This window comes from Dendrobates tinctorius, unplaced genomic scaffold (assembly GCF_039654945.1).
Source record: "Dendrobates tinctorius isolate UK_male_01 unplaced genomic scaffold, ASM3965494v1 ptg000158l, whole genome shotgun sequence".
Lineage (NCBI taxonomy): Eukaryota > Metazoa > Chordata > Amphibia > Anura > Dendrobatidae > Dendrobates > Dendrobates tinctorius.
The window spans coordinates 40,808,563-40,825,834 of record NW_027361825.1 but is presented as its reverse complement, the minus strand read 5'-3'; the positions used below and the strand labels follow the sequence as shown (position 1 = coordinate 40,825,834).

The 17,272-nt window shown below is 42.6% G+C and overlaps 1 protein-coding gene across 3 annotated transcripts in view; it reads right to left on the bottom strand.

The window, feature by feature from the left end:
• LOC141052124 (leucine-rich repeat and fibronectin type III domain-containing protein 1-like protein) overlaps positions 1-17,272 on the bottom strand; it is an 884,877-nt gene that overhangs the window by 125,389 nt on the left and 742,216 nt on the right. The gene's annotated exons all lie outside the window — the stretch shown is intronic.

The following is a 17,272-nucleotide window of genomic DNA, read 5'->3' as shown; positions in this document are numbered from 1 at the left end:
TGGTTTGAAGATTGTAAGTAATCTTTTTTCTTCCCGGAATACCCCTTTAACCCTCAAGGGTGGTTTGCACATTAATGACCGGGCCAATTTTTACAATTCTGACCTCTGTCCCTTTATGAGGTAATAACTCTGGAATGCTTCCATGGATCCCAGTGATTCTGACACTGTTTTCTCGTGACATATTGTACTTCATGTTAGTGGTAAAATTTCATTGATATAACTTGCGTTTATTTGTGAAAAAATGGAAATTTGGCAAAAATTTAGAAAATTTAGCAATTTTCCAACTTTGAATTTTTATGCCCTTAAATCACAGAGATATGGCACACAAAAAACTTAATAAGTAACATTTCCCACATGTTTACTTTACATCAGCACAATTTGGGAACCAAAAATATTTTTTGTTAGGAAGTTATAAGGGTTAAATGTTGACCAGCGATTTCTCATTCTTATAACACCATTTTATTTTTAGGGACCACATCACATTTGAAGTCACTTTGAGGGGGTCTATATGATAGAAAATACCCAAAAGTGACACCATTCTAAAAACTGCACCCCTCAAGGTGCTCAAAACCAGATTCAAGAGGTTTATTTAACCCTTCAGGTGCTTCACAGGAATTTTTTGAATGTTTAAAAAAATGAACATTTAACTTTTTTTTCACAAAAAAAATTACTTCAGGTGCAATTTTTCTTATTTTACCAAGGGTAACAGGAGAAATTGGACTGCAAAAGTTATTGTGAAATTTGTCCTGAGTACGCTGATACCTGATATGTGGGGGGGGACCACTGTTTCGGCGCATGGCAGAGCTCAGAAGGGAAGGAGCGCCGTTTGACTTTTTCAATGCAAAATTGGCTGGAATTCAGATCGGACACCATGTCACGTTTGGAGAGCCCCTGATGTGCCAAAACAGTGGAAAATCCCCCACATATGACACTATTTTGGAAACTAGACCCCCCAATGATCTTATCTAGATATGTAGTGAGAACTTTTAACCCCCAAGGGCTTCACAGAAGTTTATAACGTACAGCTATACAATTGAAAGTCATATTTTTTCCACAAAAATGATCTTTTCACCCCCAATTTTTATTTTCCCAAGGGTAACAGGACCCCAAAAGTTATTGTGCAATTTGTTCTGAGTACGTTGATACCCCACATGTGGGGGCAAACCATTATTTGGGCGCATGGCAGAGATCGGAAGGGAAGCAGCACCATTTGACTGTTTTGGCTGGAATTGAGATCGGATGCCATGTTGCGTTTGGACAGCCCCTGATGTGCCAAAACTGTAGAAACCCCCCAATTCTAACTCCAACCCTAACCCCCACACACCCCTAACCCTAATCTCAGCCATAACCCTAGCCCTAACCCTTGCCCTAATGACACCATTTTAGAAACTAGACCTCCCAAGGAACTTATCTAGATGTATGGTGAGAACTTTGAACCCCCAAGGGCTTCACAGAAGTTTATAACGTACAGCCGTAAAATAAAAAATCATATTTTTTTCACAAAAATGAACTTTTTACCCCCAATTTTTATTTTCTCAAGGGTAACAGGAGAAATTGGACCCCAAAAGTTGTTGGGCAATTTGTCCTGAGTAGGCTGATACCCCAAATGTGGGGGTAAACCACTGTTTGGGCGCATGGCAGAGCTTGGAAGGGAAGGAGCACCATTTGACTTTTTCAACACAGAATTGGCTGGAATTGAGATCAGACGCTATGTTGCATTTGCAGAGCACCTGATGTGCCTAAACAGTAGAAATCCCTCAATTCTAACTCCAACCCTAACCCCAACACACCCCTAACCCTAATCTCAGCCCTAACCCTAACCCTAGCCCTAACCCTTGCCCTAACCCTAGCCCTAACCATAGCCCTAACTCTAATCCTAGCCCTAACCCAAATGGAAATAAAAACATTTTTTTTTAATTTTATTATTTTTCCCTTACTAAGGGGGTGATAAAGGGGGGTTTGATTTACTATTTATGATGGGTTTTTATGTTTGGCAACTGTCACACGCTAAAAGATGCTTTTTATTGTAAAAATAGTTTTTGCATCACCACATTTTGAGAGCTATAATTTTTCCATATTTTGACCCACCGAGTCATGTGAGGTCTTATTTTTTGCGGGACGAGTTGACGTTTTTATTGGTACCATTTTCGAGCATGTGACTTTTTAGATCGCTTTTTATTCCGATTTTTGGGACGCAGAATGAACAAAAACCAGTATTTCATGAATTTCTTTTGGGGGGGCATTTACACTGTTCCACGTTTGGTAAAATTGATAAAGCGGTTTTATTCTTCGGGTCAGTACGATTACAGCAATACCTCATTTATATTTTTTTTATGTTTTGGCGCTTTTATGCAATAAAAACAATTTTATATAAAAAATAATTATTTTTGCATTGCTTTATTCTGCGAGCTATAACTTCTTTATTTTTTTGCTGATGACGCGGTATGGCAGCTCGTTTTTTGCGAGACAAGATGATGTTTTCAGCGGTACCAAGGTTATTTTTATCCGTCTTTTTGATCGCGCATTATTGCACTTTTTGTTCGGCGGTATGATGATAAAGCATTGTTTTTTGCTTTGTTTTTTATTTTTATTTTTTAAGGGGTTCAATAAAGGGGTTAACTAGTGGGACAGTTTTATAGGGCGGGTCATTACGGATGCGGAGATACTAAATATGTGTACTTTTATTGTTTTTCTTTTTATTTCCAAAAAATGAAGTTATTAGGGATTTTTTTTAAATTTATTTAGTTATTTTTTATAAATTATTTTTACAGCGATCTGACAGGCACTGCACAGGCTTCCTCACTGCCTGCTTTCAGGTCTAGTTTTACATACAGTTTTACTTAGAATAATAAGGGGCCATATTTCACGAACAGAGAGGCACAGGAACAACAGAAAAACAAGGCCAGAGTCAGGAGAAGTGCAGCATTTATATAAAATAAGAAAAAAAAATACATATGTAAGAAGGACAAATTGCCTTGCTCCCCTTGATGACATCAGTACTGGGTATAATGTGATGTGTAATCTGAATAATGTCCTGCGTCTTGTGTACATAGTGTCATTTGAAATTTGAAGTGTAAGATCTTTGCCTATGTAATGTGTGTAGTAATGTAAGCAGTGTACAGCACAGGATGTGATAGTATAAGATAAGCATTATAAGTGTAATAGGCTTTAGGCCCCGTCACACACAGCCATCTTGCTAGCCAGATTGCTGATTTTATGACGCCACAGCGATCTCGGCAGCGAGATCGCTGTGTGTGATGGGGATCAGCGACCGGCCTCCCTGCCGGCTATTGCTGATCGTGCAGCATCACTGGTCTCCCGCTGGCCAGCGTGCAACGCTGCGTGTGGCAGCGAGAGACCAGCGATCAGCGACGCTGGACCCTGGTCTCTAATGTAAACATTGGGTATCCAGGAGTCGCGCGGCTCTTAGATACCCGATACCTGTCTATGTGACAGCTCACCATCGATCAGCCTAGTGATGTCCCAGCGATCCCATCATGTCGGATCGTTGGTGGCATCGCTGAGACATCGTTATGTGTAACGGGGGCTTAAGTGTATAGAGATGTTTTACATTGTTAGTATGAAGCTGTAGTCTGCCCAGTCACAGGTAGCTGGCAGAGACAGGGAGAGTTTTGATACAGGTAATGTTTGGGAATAGCCCAGAGAGGGAAGGGAAGCAGATACTTCCTGGTTAGAGTCAGTGAGAAGTTAGAGAAATGAGTGTGCGGTGCTGCCAAAAGGTGATCCACAGCTAGAAGGAGATGGGAACGGACAGAAGATATAGAGTGGCCTTCCACCTTTAAAAGGGTCTTTGGATAGGATGACAGGTCATGAGAAACCCTGAGATTGATGAACACCGAAGGTACTGACTTAAAGAGGACTGAGACTGTGGGACTAGTGAGGGTCCAGAGCAGTGGATCCAGAGTGTCCAAAATGATATAATGTAGAGAAACTCGCTGAATTGTACTGTGGCGACAAGCCAGGCTGTGATGAAGTAGGGCGAAGCAGTGTGCTACACCTGCCCAGGAGTAGACTATAGTGGAAGGAAATGATGTCTGTGAAAAGGCTTCTAGCTGTGAAGGAAACGTGCTTAAGACTGTGTACTCGCTATTCCTTGCACATAACCCTTATTAAGTTCAGTAAAGTTCCACTATTTGCAAGGAAGTCTTCATTGATCGGTGGAAGTCGTGGTCCTGACCAGCCAATACCATTGGCTAAAGGCGGTCTGTATGGGCACAAGGCCCACACAACACCAACACCCAGCCAGGAACCACACAATTTTCCTGTAAAGTGCCAAAGTGACGGGACAGCAGCTCAGTCGTGACTACCGCTCTCGGACACTTTACATATATGTATGGTGACATGTCTTCTTTAACACTCCCCAGTTTCCTTTTAGTATTATCTAGGTGGGATGGGCGTGCAAGCACCAAGTGCCCAGGCCCGTAGAGCCAGATGGAAGAGTGCAAGAACAGGATATGGGCAATCTGTAGTCCGATAGCTCATCATAATGCGCAATTGCACCTGCTTTGGAGATAGTAGTGGTCCGCTTATCTCTTTGGCCCCTGTGTGGCCGCACAGGTTGCACCAATATTATGTCTGCCCCTGGGTGCCTCCTTATTTGTGACAAGTCTGCACACCCCTTGGGGCCTGGATCTTATGTGCATCACATTACATCACAGATTTCAGTATTGTTCTACTTTCCTCTTGTGCTCATAGACAAAGGCCTCTGACCAGGGGAAGAGTCTTGAGGAGATCATTTGCATATTCCCAGTGCCTTCTGGGATAAGTGAAGAGTCTCCGCGAGCTCAACGATCACTGGGTTTTGGCGGTTGCAGCTGAAAAGAGGAAATCGGAAAACCAGGGGAAGAGTCTTGAGGAGATCATTTGCATATTCCCAGTGCCTTCTGGGATAAGTGAAGAGTCTCCGCGAGCTCAACGATCACTGGGTTTTGGCGGTTGCAGCTGAAAAGAGGAAATCGGAAAACCAGGGGAAGAGTCTTGAGGAGATCATTTGCATATTCCCAGTGCCTTCTGGGATAAGTGAAGAGTCTCCGCGAGCTCAACGATCACTGGGTTTTGGCGGTTGCAGCTGAAAAGAGGAAATCGGAAAACCAGGGGAAGAGTCTTGAGGAGATCATTTGCATATTCCCAGTGCCTTCTGGGATAAGTGAAGAGTCTCCGCGAGCTCAACGATCACTGGGTTTTGGCGGTTGCAGCTGAAAAGAGGAAATCGGAAAACCAGGGGAAGAGTCTTGAGGAGATCATTTGCATATTCCCAGTGCCTTCTGGGATAAGTGAAGAGTCTCCGCGAGCTCAACGATCACTGGGTTTTGGCGGTTGCAGCTGAAAAGAGGAAATCGGAAAACCAGGGGAAGAGTCTTGAGGAGATCATTTGCATATTCCCAGTGCCTTCTGGGATAAGTGAAGAGTCTCCGCGAGCTCAACGATCACTGGGTTTTGGCGGTTGCAGCTGAAAAGAGGAAATCGGAAAAACCGCGCGCCTATCGGCACGCGAAATTTGGCTCATCTTTCATCGTTTTTAAGAAATCTCAAGATGGAAGAGGCCAGGAGCCATTTGGTGAGCTGCATTTCTTGCTACATGTTCACAGATTTACCAGTGGAAAAGCCAAACTTCACATGCCACAAATGCAAGCTTGTGTCCCTGTTGGAGGAAAAGTTACAAAATCTCGAAGAGAGGTTAGCTACGTTGAAGATCATTAAGGAAGGTGAAGAGTTCTTGGACAGAGCAGAATTATCTCTTCATGTTACAGAAAGAGAAGAAATTCGAAGTACACCTGAAGAAACAGAGGAATGGAGACATGTGACCCAGAGAAGCAGGAGGATCAGGAGGCAGTCAGCACCCATACTGCTCAGAAACCAGTACCAGGCTCTCACGCAGGAAAACGATGAAGAAATACATCAGGATAAGACTTTGCCAACAAACAGCAACCTTGTACGCCTTCAGAGTCCTCCTGGATGGAGAAAGAAAAATGTTGTGAAGAAGAAACGGAGAGTGGTGGTCATGGGGGATTCCCTGCTGAGAGGAACAGAGGCCGCTATCTGCAGACCGGATATAACTACAAGAGAAATGTGCTGTCTTCCAGGTGCAAAAATTAAAGATGTGTCTGACAGGATATCAGGACTCTTCAGACCTACAGATGACTACCCATTCCTGCTACTACATGTGGGGACAAATGACACCGCAAGAAACGACCTGGAAATCATCTGCAGAGACTTTGAAGACTTAGGCAAGAAAGTGAAAGAACTGGGAGCGCAGGTGGTCTTCTCTTCCATCCTCCCAGTGGATGGCCATGGAACAAGGAGGTGGAATAAGATTCTGCAGGTGAACAACTGGCTACGTCGATGGTGCCGTCAGCAAGGATTTGGATTTCTGGATCACGGAGTGAACTACTTATACGATGGACTACTTGCTAGAGATGGGGTGCACCTTACGAAGACTGGAAAGCATGTATTTGGAAGTCACCTTGCTACACTTGTAAGGAGAGCTTTAAACTAGAACAACATGGGAAGGGAAGCAAAAGACCAGAAAAAGCCATACACCTGACAAATGCTATTGAGAACTCTGCTATTAGAAGTGGAAAGGAAGAACAAAGACGAAAGAATCTAATTAATAAAAATATTGGAGAAAGAGAAACCAATCACAAACTAAAATGTTTCTATACTAATGCACAAAGCATGGGCAACAAACAAGGAGAATTGGAACTACTAACACAGGAACAGAAATATGATGTAATTGGAATCACTGAAACTTGGTGGGACAATACACATGATTGGAATACAAGACTAGAAGGATACAACTTATTTGCAAGAAACAGACTTGATAAACGAGGAGGGGGTGTCGCATTGTATGTTCGAAATGCGTATATCTGCACAGAGATTGAAGCTTCAGAGACTGGGAGTTCTGTGGAAACTGTTTGGGTAAGAATACAAGGACAGAACAATGGAAAGGACACCATTGTAGGCATTTACTACAGGCCGCCTGTGCAAGCCGAATATATAGATGAACTCTTTATGCATCAGATGGCCAAGTTCTCCAAAAAATATGACATAGTTGTCATGGGAGATTTCAACTATCCAGACATTTGTTGGGAATCTCTCTCAGGCAAAACTAACAGGTCAAGGAAATTCTTATCCTCTCTTGCTGACAACTTTATCTTCCAAAAGGTAAGGGAGAAAACAAGGGGAACTGCTACCTTGGATCTAATCCTTATAAACAGGGAGGAAATGGTTGAGGAGGTAAAAGTGGCTGGGACCCTAGGAGGTAGCGACCATGCTATTTTAGAATTTTGGATTACTAGAGGTGGAAGACCTGTGAAGACTCAGACGTCAAGGTTAGATTTCAGAAAGGCAGATTTTAAGGGATTCAGAAAGAGAATTGGAGGGATCCAATGGCTGGATATCCTTAAAGACAAAAATGTCCAGGAAGGATGGGAAATCTTGAAAAATGAAATTCTAAAAGCACAGTTGTTAACAATTCCGAAAAGAGGGAAGAATAGGAAGCATTTAAGGAAACCAGGATGGATGAACACAGAACTTAAGCACATGCTAAAAAGGAAGAAAAAAATGTTTATAAAATGGAAAGAGGGAGGCATATCTAAAGAAGAATATAATGCTGTCTGCAGAACCTGCAGGGCACAAATCAGATTAGCTAAAGCTGAAAATGAACTGAGGCTTGCAAGAGATGTCAAAAGCAATAATAAAGGATTTTGGGGATATGTCAAAAGTAAAAGAAAAGTCAAAGATGCTATAGGATTTTTACAGGATGAAAATGATGAAATGGTAAGACAGGATGTTGAGAAGGCTGAACTTTTAAATTCCTATTTTGCATCTGTTTTCTCTCAGAAAGGAAATGCAACATCAACTGTTATTCACTGTCCTATTAAGGGAATAGAAGAATCCAGGATATCTATAAACAGAAAGATAGTGAGGAAACACTTAGCTAACCTAAATGAATTCAAGTCTCCAGGTCCAGATGAATTACACCCCAGAGTACTGAAGGAGATAGCAGAAGAAATTTTTGAACCCCTCTCCATAATCTTTGAAAATTCTTGGAGAACAGGAGAAGTGCCAGAAGACTGGAGAAGAGCAAATGTTGTTCCTATCTTCAAAAAGGGGAAGAAGGTGGACCCAGGCAACTATAGGCCGGTGAGTCTGACTTCTATACCAGGAAAGATCTTTGAACAAATTATTAAACAACATGTATGTCAATACCTGGATAAGAATGAAGTGATTAAACAGAGTCAGCATGGGTTTCTAACTAATAAGTCATGTCAGACTAACTTAATTTCCTTCTATGATGGTATCACTGATTGGGTGGATCAAGGAAATGCTGTAGATATAGTATATCTTGACTTCAGCAAAGCATTTGACAAAGTCTCTCATACAATCCTTATTGAAAAAATGACTAAGTATGGAATGGACAAGGCAACTGTTAGGTGGATTCATAACTGGCTTAGTGATCGGACCCAAAGAGTGGTCGTAAATGGCTGTACATCCAGTTGGAAGAATGTCTCAAGTGGGGTACCACAGGGCTCTGTCCTGGGCCCTGTATTGTTCAACATCTTTATCAACGATTTAGATGAAGGAATTGAGGGTAAACTGATTAAATTTGCTGATGACACAAAGCTAGGAGGGATAGCTAATACTAGAGAAGAGAGAGAGAGGATTCAAAAAGATTTAAATAAACTGGAGAAGTGGGCAGCAACTAACAGAATGGTTTTTAACAGGGAGAAATGCAAAGTACTACATCTGGGCAATAAAAATGAAAAAAGCATATATAGAATGGGAGGAATAGGGCTAAGTGACAGCACATGTGAAAAAGACTTGGGTATACTAATAGATCACAGACTGAATATGAGTCAACAGTGTGATGCAGCAGCAAAAAAGGCAAATGCAATTCTAGGATGTATTAACAGAAGCATACAGTCTAGATCACGTGAAGTCATTATTTCCCTCTACTCCTCTTTGGTCAGACCTCATCTGGAATATTGTGTCCAGTTTTGGGCACCACATTTTAAAAAAGACATCAACAAACTGGAGCAAGTTCAGAAAAGAGCGACCAGAATGGTGACCGGTCTGCAAACCCTGTCTTATGAGGAAAGGTTGCAGGATTTGGGGATGTTTAGTTTGCAAAAGAGAAGACTGAGAGGAGACTTAATAGCTGTCTACAAATATCTAAAGGGCTGTCACATTGTAGAAGGATCAACTTTATTCTCATTTGCACAAGGAAAGACTAGAAGCAATGGGATGAAACTGAATGGGAAGAGACACAGATTAGATATTAGAAAAAACTTTTTGACAGTTAGAGTGATCAATGAGTGGAACAGGCTGCCACGAGAAGTGGTGAGTTCTCCTTCAATGGAAGTCTTCAAACAGAGGCTGGACAGACATCTGACTGGGATGATTTAGCGAATCCTGCTTTGAGCAGGGGGTTGGACCAGATGGCCCAGGAGGTCCCTTCCAACTCTACGATTCTATGATTCTATGATTCTATGATTCTATGACTACTGCAAGATTAATGATGCAAGAAGCTTCTCTTGACATCCCCAATATATCAGTGTTAAGCAAAAAAAACACAATAGTCAACATTTTAGTATAAGTTGCAGAGACGCCATTATGTATCCGAGGAGGCGCTCATGTATCCATCATGTCCAACAACCACCTCGGTCTATGACATTCTCCCAATGTACCCTGATTGATGATTATTATTTTACTTATTTGCACTGAAATAGTCCTGCACAACATGTCTGCGATAAAACTCCAATCACAATGCATTTTTTCCTTATCGTGAGATTCAGCCACCGCAGTGCTCCTTCACATGGCTGCATTATGTGATGTCCATGATGAATAGGGCAGTAATATGGCTCTCGGAGTAACCCTTGGCTTCACTATGTACCTCGTTGTGCCTTTAATTTAATTCCAAAGCAAATGAAGGATCTTGTATGTAAATTGGAGTATTGTTATTGGTGGGAGCGTGGTATCAGTACGGCTCTAATATGGCGTAATAGGGACTCGGTTATAACATACAGGCTTAGTGCACAAAATCTCTCAAAAGGAAGCCACTGGATTAAAGGGTTAATTCCCGAAAGCTATATCTAACCAGTAAAAATCAGAACAGTTGTTCTCTGGCTAGTGTCTTATTTGACCACTAGATGGCAGTATTTCACCATGGTAATTGTGGCTTAGCGAGCGGTAAAATTGGCTCCTGCATGTGTTTGCCCATTGAGATTTACCATGACTGGGGGCTGCTTGGTAAGAGCTGGTAGATGGCTAAGTGGCACACTATCAAAGTACACAATCTGGCTCTAGACCATTGCCGGAGGATCTGAGTTTAAAGGAATTTAAAGCATATAAGAAACACTTAACACGTCCCGGCTCTTGTTTGAAATTACACAGACGCATGTGTGTATTGTCAGCAGATAAGTAGAGTTTATTTCCCGGCTATTCAGAATGGCATTCAGCATTATTATTTTCTGGAAGAAGATCTGGCCATGAATAATTTCTGAAATATTTGTCATGCGCTGCTAAATATGGCACATATAAGATAGAACGCTGCTACCGATGCCATGGGATATACAGACTGGGGGAGTATGGAATCAGGCATTTGTGCACTGTCAATACTGGAGCAAATGGCGCCAAATTTATACACATTTAGTAGACACTATTCCCTTTCTTACTCCACCTAGTGGCTATTGGGTCGCCCTCCCAGGGCTGTGGGGTACTTGGTACCGGGCCGGTCCTTCAGAGGGGAATGTCACAGCAGCGGTGACCCGGTCCGTAGCCCTGGGCGCCCATGTAAAAGGGGATTGAGTGGTGAAATAAAGTTTAAAAGTGATTCGTGACGCCACCTGTGGTGTTTGGCAATGAAGGTGTTAAGCCGACGCTGCAGACAGATCCTCTGGGACAGATGGTGTGGTGCAGCAGTGATGTTATAGCCCTCCACAGGCAGGGCTGTTGGTCCCAGGGCAGTGTAGATTATAGGTGTTGGGGAAGAGGGTGCAGTGTCTGGCACAGAGATGTAGCAGTGCTGAAGAAGTTGCAGGAAGGAGGCAAGGACACAGCAGGGTGCAGTTTCTTTACCTTTACTTGTAAGTGCAGTCCAGGGTCCAGATTACAGATGGCACAGGAGCCGATTAGCCTGGAAGCAACTTAGGAATCTCTCTGTCAGATGGGTTGTGTAGTCTCTTCTCTAGCGCTTACTTGAGGTATATGCAGTACTGTGTTACACTGAAGTTCCTCCTTCCCTTTTGGATCTACCTCGTATAGCAGACAGCTGTAGCCCTCTATTTCTCTGGCTCACCCGTCGCTGTTGTGCCTCTGAGTCTTAGTTGGGAATAGAGCATTTACAGCTTCCTATTCCTCTGGTTTCTGTTGCAGGACCTTCAGTATCCATACAACCATGGAGACCAGACTCCAGATCATGCGCTATCACTGGGAGGGAGCTCTCTATCCTCAGTTCAACCTCCAGCTTCTCTCCACACGTCTACACTCTTTGCCCTCCTCACACTAACTGACTAATTTCCCCTCCTGGCCCCCGGAGAGAAGCTCTTCCCCTTAGTATTGGTTCAGAGCTCCCTCTGCTGGCCCGGAGTGGGAACTGTGTTGCACGTTATGGTTATCTGCCAGAGAGACCCTTCATAGCTTCCAGGCATGACATCACTCTCCCTAGGAGGAAGGCAATGCCACTGTGGTGACCATACTCCTGGGGGCGCCACACTATTGTATGACAATAATTTTATGCCATAAAATGGTCCCTTTGGTCAACATGAGAAACCCTGCAATAATTGGGGGCACTGTTGGAGATTTTCCATCCACAACCACGAGCTTCGAATTATGCAACCGCACCCCACGTGTTTATTTTTAAAAATGTTGCCCTAGGCACCCAGCAACGTAGAACAATGTATTTCTACCTTGTAGGGTCCTCATAATACCCCCGTATTGTAAACTTTAGTATGATTAATGGGGTTGGCACAAGTCTGCTGTCACTCTATGTGACTGCAGACTTGTGAATCCTCCCATCGCGAGCACTGTGCACTGTCAGGATTCTCTGGTACCGGCACTGTGAGTGGGTGGTTATTTGAACAAAATTAAGCAATTTGCACACTTCTGGCCACATTACGACTAGACGTTTCTGGCCTCGCTTAGTAGACTTACATTGAGAGAGGCCACCACGTTTAGTTGTCACCTGACCTCATGTATGCAAATTGCATACAGTTGGTCACACACCTGCTGCTCCCAGCATAAAGTGACAGGCCGGGGTCACACTTGCGAGTGCAATGAGAGAATTTCGTGCAAGCCTCTCACCTCAATACCCGGCACTGCCGCCGGCACTCGGGACTGGAGTGTGTGGCTGCATGTCTTTCTGTGCAGCTGAACACTCCGGTCCGAACTGCTGGTGGCAGTGCCGGGTATTGAGGCGAGAGGCTTGCACGAGATTCTCGCATTGCACTCGCAAGTGTGACCCCGGCCTAAGGCTGGAAAACTCATTTAAGAACTCACATCAAACTGAAATTTAAAGGGGTTGTCCCATAAACAATATTTATCAGGATAGATAATAAATGTATGATCATTGGGGGTCCATCCAAGAGAGGAAAGGAATCCCAAAATCCCCAATGTTCAAGGAGCTCTATTATTCATGTATGACCACCTTTCCATTGACTTCTACACAATGACCACCTCTTTCATAAACAGTGACTGGAGCAGTGGTCACACATGCTCATAACAAATACTGACCTGTGGCGGAACTTGAAGCTTGTGGGTCCCAATGCTAAATATCAAATAAAGCCCCAACTATCACTGGTCATTAATAGTACTGGTCTTCTCACCAGGGTTGGGTAGGACTGCAACCTCTGCACTCATTGTGGAGTATCGCTAATAGTGGCAGACCACAAGGCCGTTATGGGGTGGGTATGTCGGGACACCGCCCATGTGGAATCACACTTTCAACTGTATCCACATTATGGATGCAGATACAGTTAATAGCCATGATGGAACAGGGAGCCGTCAATTCCCTCCTCCATCATTCTCCAAGTGTGTCTGACGTCTCAGCCCAGCGGGTGCAATAATGTCACTACTTCACGCCCGCACGCTGCAGAGACAAGAGAAGCAGGGTAAGCGGGGAGAGAATCTTTTTTTAATCAATGAGTACTTTGTGGGGGTCATTATACTATTTGTAGGGCTGTTTGGGGGGCAATTATACAGTTTGGAGGGGCCACTATACTATTAGAGGAATGTCTGGGGGCCATAATACTATTTGGAGGGCTATGAGCGGGTCAATTGCACTGTTTGAAAGGCTACGTGGGGCAATTTTACTGTTAGGAGGGCTGTGTGGGGACATATTATAGTGTTTTGAGGGCTATATGGGGGCCATGATTGTGTTTGGAGGGATGTATTGGGGCCAATTATACTATGTGGAGGGAATATTATACTGCTTGCAGGTCTAGTGGGGCCATTATACAGTGTGGAGGGTTGTTATTGCTCGTTGTGGGCGACTATACTGTATGGAGGATTACTACACTGCATCGAGGGGCATTATACTTTATGGAGGGCTGTATGGGGGCCATCATATTATATTTACAGCTGTGTCCCACATGTTGGTTGATAAGGTTATAAAAAGGCTCTTTTTCACCTAGGGACAATACATTAATGCTGTATATCTGCCGCCCACCCTAGTTTTCTTGCATAAATGAATGCAAAATTATGAAGCCCCTGTGTTACTTTTTCAGATACACAAAATATAAAGAGGTGCGGTTTATTTGTATTACTCTGCGGTATCCATTGTTTGGCCACTAGATGTCAGCACATGTGAAAGCTGTGATATTTATAACTTACCTTCTAGGGAAGCAGCATGTAAATAATAATGGATAAAAAAAAATAAAAATCCAATTTAAAAGATGTCAGTGTTTGATGATCCTCTCATAAATGTAACAATATTTTATCTGATGTGACTAATAACAAGAATCTGTTTTTATAATTTTTACATCTTTACCACTAAAAAGGTTCAGCGAAACAAGTCATTCGACAGCATAGTGTTATTGTGACATGTAAGTGGCCGCGTTTTTTTTTTTTCTTTGCAGACACAGCGTCAGTCTTGTTTATAGGCAGGGACTGGTATTACAGTTTAGTTCAATTCAGTTGAAATGCAATACCAGACACAGCCTATAAACAGAAGTGGCACTGTTTTGTTTTTAACCCCTTAGTGACAGAGCCAGTTTGCAGCTTAATGACCGGGCCAATTTTTACAATTCTGACCAGTGTCACTTTATGAGGTTATAACTCTGGAACGCTTTAACGGATCCCGCTGATTCTGAGAATGTTTTTTTATGACATATTGTACTTCATGTTAGTGGTAAAATTTCTTTGATATGTCTTGTGTTTATTTATGAAAAAAATGGAAATATGGCGAAAATTTTGAAACTTTTGCAATTTTAAAACTTTAAATTTTTATGCCCTTAAATCAGAGAGATGTGTCACACAAATTTCTTAATAAATAACATTTCCCACATGTCTACTTTACATCCACACAATTTTGGAAACAAATTTTTTTTTTGTTAGGAAGTTACAAGGGTTAAAAGTTGACCAGCGATTTCTCATTTTCACAGCAAAATTTACAAAACCATTTTTTTAGGGACCACATCATATTTAAAGTCATTTTGAAGGGTGTACATGACAGAAAATACCCAAAAGTGGCACTTTTCTAAAAACTAGACCCCTCAAGGTGCTCAAAACCACATTCAAGAAGTTTATTAACCCTTTACGTGCTTCACAGGAACTAAAGCAATGTGGAAGGAAAAAAATTAACATTTAACTTTTTTTTGCAAAAAATTTACTTCAGAACCAATTTTTTTTTATTTTCACAAGTGTTTAAAAGAGAAAATGAACCACAAAATTTGTTGTGCAATTTCTCCTGATTACGCTGATACCCAAAATGTGGGGGTAAACCACTTTTCCAGCGCACGGCAGAACTCGCAAGGGAAGGAGCACCGTTTGACTTTTTCAACGCAGAATTGGCTGGAATTGAGATCGGATGCCATGTTGTGTTCGGAGAGCCCCTGATGTTCCTAAACAGTGGTAACCCCCAACAAGTGACCCCATTTTGGAAACTAGACCCATTAAGTAACTTTTCTAGATGTGTGGTGAGCACTTTGAAGCCGTGAAAATAAAAAATCATTTTTTTCCACAAAAATGATATTTTCACCCCCAAATTTTTATTTTTACAAGGGTAACAGGAGAAATCATACCCCCACAGTTGTTGTGCGATTTGTCCTGAGTACGCTGATACCCCATATGTGGGGGTAAACCACTGTTTGGACGCACGGCAGAGCTCAGAAGGGAAGGAGCACCATTTGACTTTTTCAATGCAGAATTGGCTGGAATTGAGATTGGACGCCATGTCGCTTTTGGAGAGCCCCTGGTGTGCTTAAACAGTGAAAACCCCCCACAAGTGACACTATTTTGGAAACTAGACCCCTTAAGGAACTTATCTAGATGTGTGGTGAGCACTTTGAGTCCCCAAGTGCTTCACGGAAGTTTATAACGCAGAGCAGTGAAAATAAAATAATCACTTTTTTTTCCTCAAAAATGATAATTTAGCCCGCTATGTTTTATTTTCTCAAGGGTAAGAGGAGAACTTGGACCACAAAAGTTGTTGTGCAAGTTGTCCTGAGTACGCTGATACCCCATATGTGGGGGGAAACCACTGTTTGGGCGCATGGGAAAGCTCGGAAGGGAAGCAGCGCCATTTTGGATTACAGACTTTGAAGGAAAGGTCTGCGGGCATCATGTTGCGTTTGCAGAGCCACTGATGTGCCTAAACAGTATAAACCCCCCACAAGTGAACCCAGTTTGGAAACTAGACCCCTGAAAGAGCTTATTTACATATGTGGTGAGCACTTTGAACCCCCAAGTGCTTCACAGAAGTTTGTAGACGCAGAGCCGTGAAAATTAAAAATAATTTTTTATTCCTCAAAAATGATTTTTAGCCCGTTATTTCTTTATTTTTCTAAGGGTAACAGGAGAAATTGGACCACAAAGGTTGTTGTGCAATTTGTCCTGAGTATGCTGATACCCCATATGTGGGGGGAAACCACTGTTTGGGCGCATGGGAGAGCTCGGAAGGGAAGGAGCGCCATTTTGGAATGCAGACTTTGAAGGAAAGGTCTGCGGGCGTCATGTTGCGTTTGCAGAACCCCGATGTGCCTAAACAGTATAAACCTCCCACAAGTGACCCCATCTTGGAAACTAGACCCCCAAAGGAGCTTATCTAGATATGTGGTGAGCACTTTGAACCCCCAAGTGCTTCACAGAAGTTTATAAACGCGGAGCCGTGAAAATAAAACTTTTTTTCTTCAAAATTGATTTTTTAGTCTGCTCTTTTTTATTTTCCAAAGGGTAACAGGAGAAATTGGACCCCCAAAGTTGTTGTGCAATTTGTCCTGAGTACGTTTATAACCCATTTGTGGGGGGAACCACTGTTTGGGCGCATGGGAGAGCTCGGAAGAGAAGGAGCGCCATTTTGGAATGCAGACTTTGATGGCATGGTCTGCGGGCGTCATGTTGCGTTTGCAGAACCCCGATGTGCCTAAACAGTATAAACCCCCCACAAGTGACCCCATTTTAGAAACTAGACCCCCAAGGAGCTTATCTAGATGTGTGGTGAGCACTTTGAATCCCCAAGTGCTTCACAGAACTTTATAACGCAGAGCCGTGAAACTAAAAGTCTTTTTGTTTTCCACAAAAGTGATTTTTTTAGCCCCCAATTTTTTTATTTTCCCAAGGGTAACAGGAGAAATTATACCCCCAAAGTTGGTAAATAGTGGAAACCCTGCAATTCTAGCTCCAACCCTAATCCCAACACACCCTAACCCTAATCCCAACCCTAATCCCAAATCCTAATTCTAATCCTAATTCGCCCTAACCCTAATTCTAACCATAACCCTAGCCCTAACCCTAACCTTAGCCCTAACCCTAATTCCAACCCTAACCCTAATTCCAACCCTAGCCCTAATTCTAGCCCTAACCCTAATTCCAACTCTAACCCTATTTCCAACCATAACCCTAGCCCTAACCCTAGCCCTAGCCCTAACCCTAACCCTAATGGAAAAATGAAAAAAAAAATATTTTCTTTATTTCATTATGTTTGCCTAACTAAGGGGGTGATAAAAGGGGGGGTTATTTATTATTTTTTTTATTTTGATCACTATGATAGTTTATCATAGTGATCAAAATGGATCTGCCAGCTGGCAGATTCACA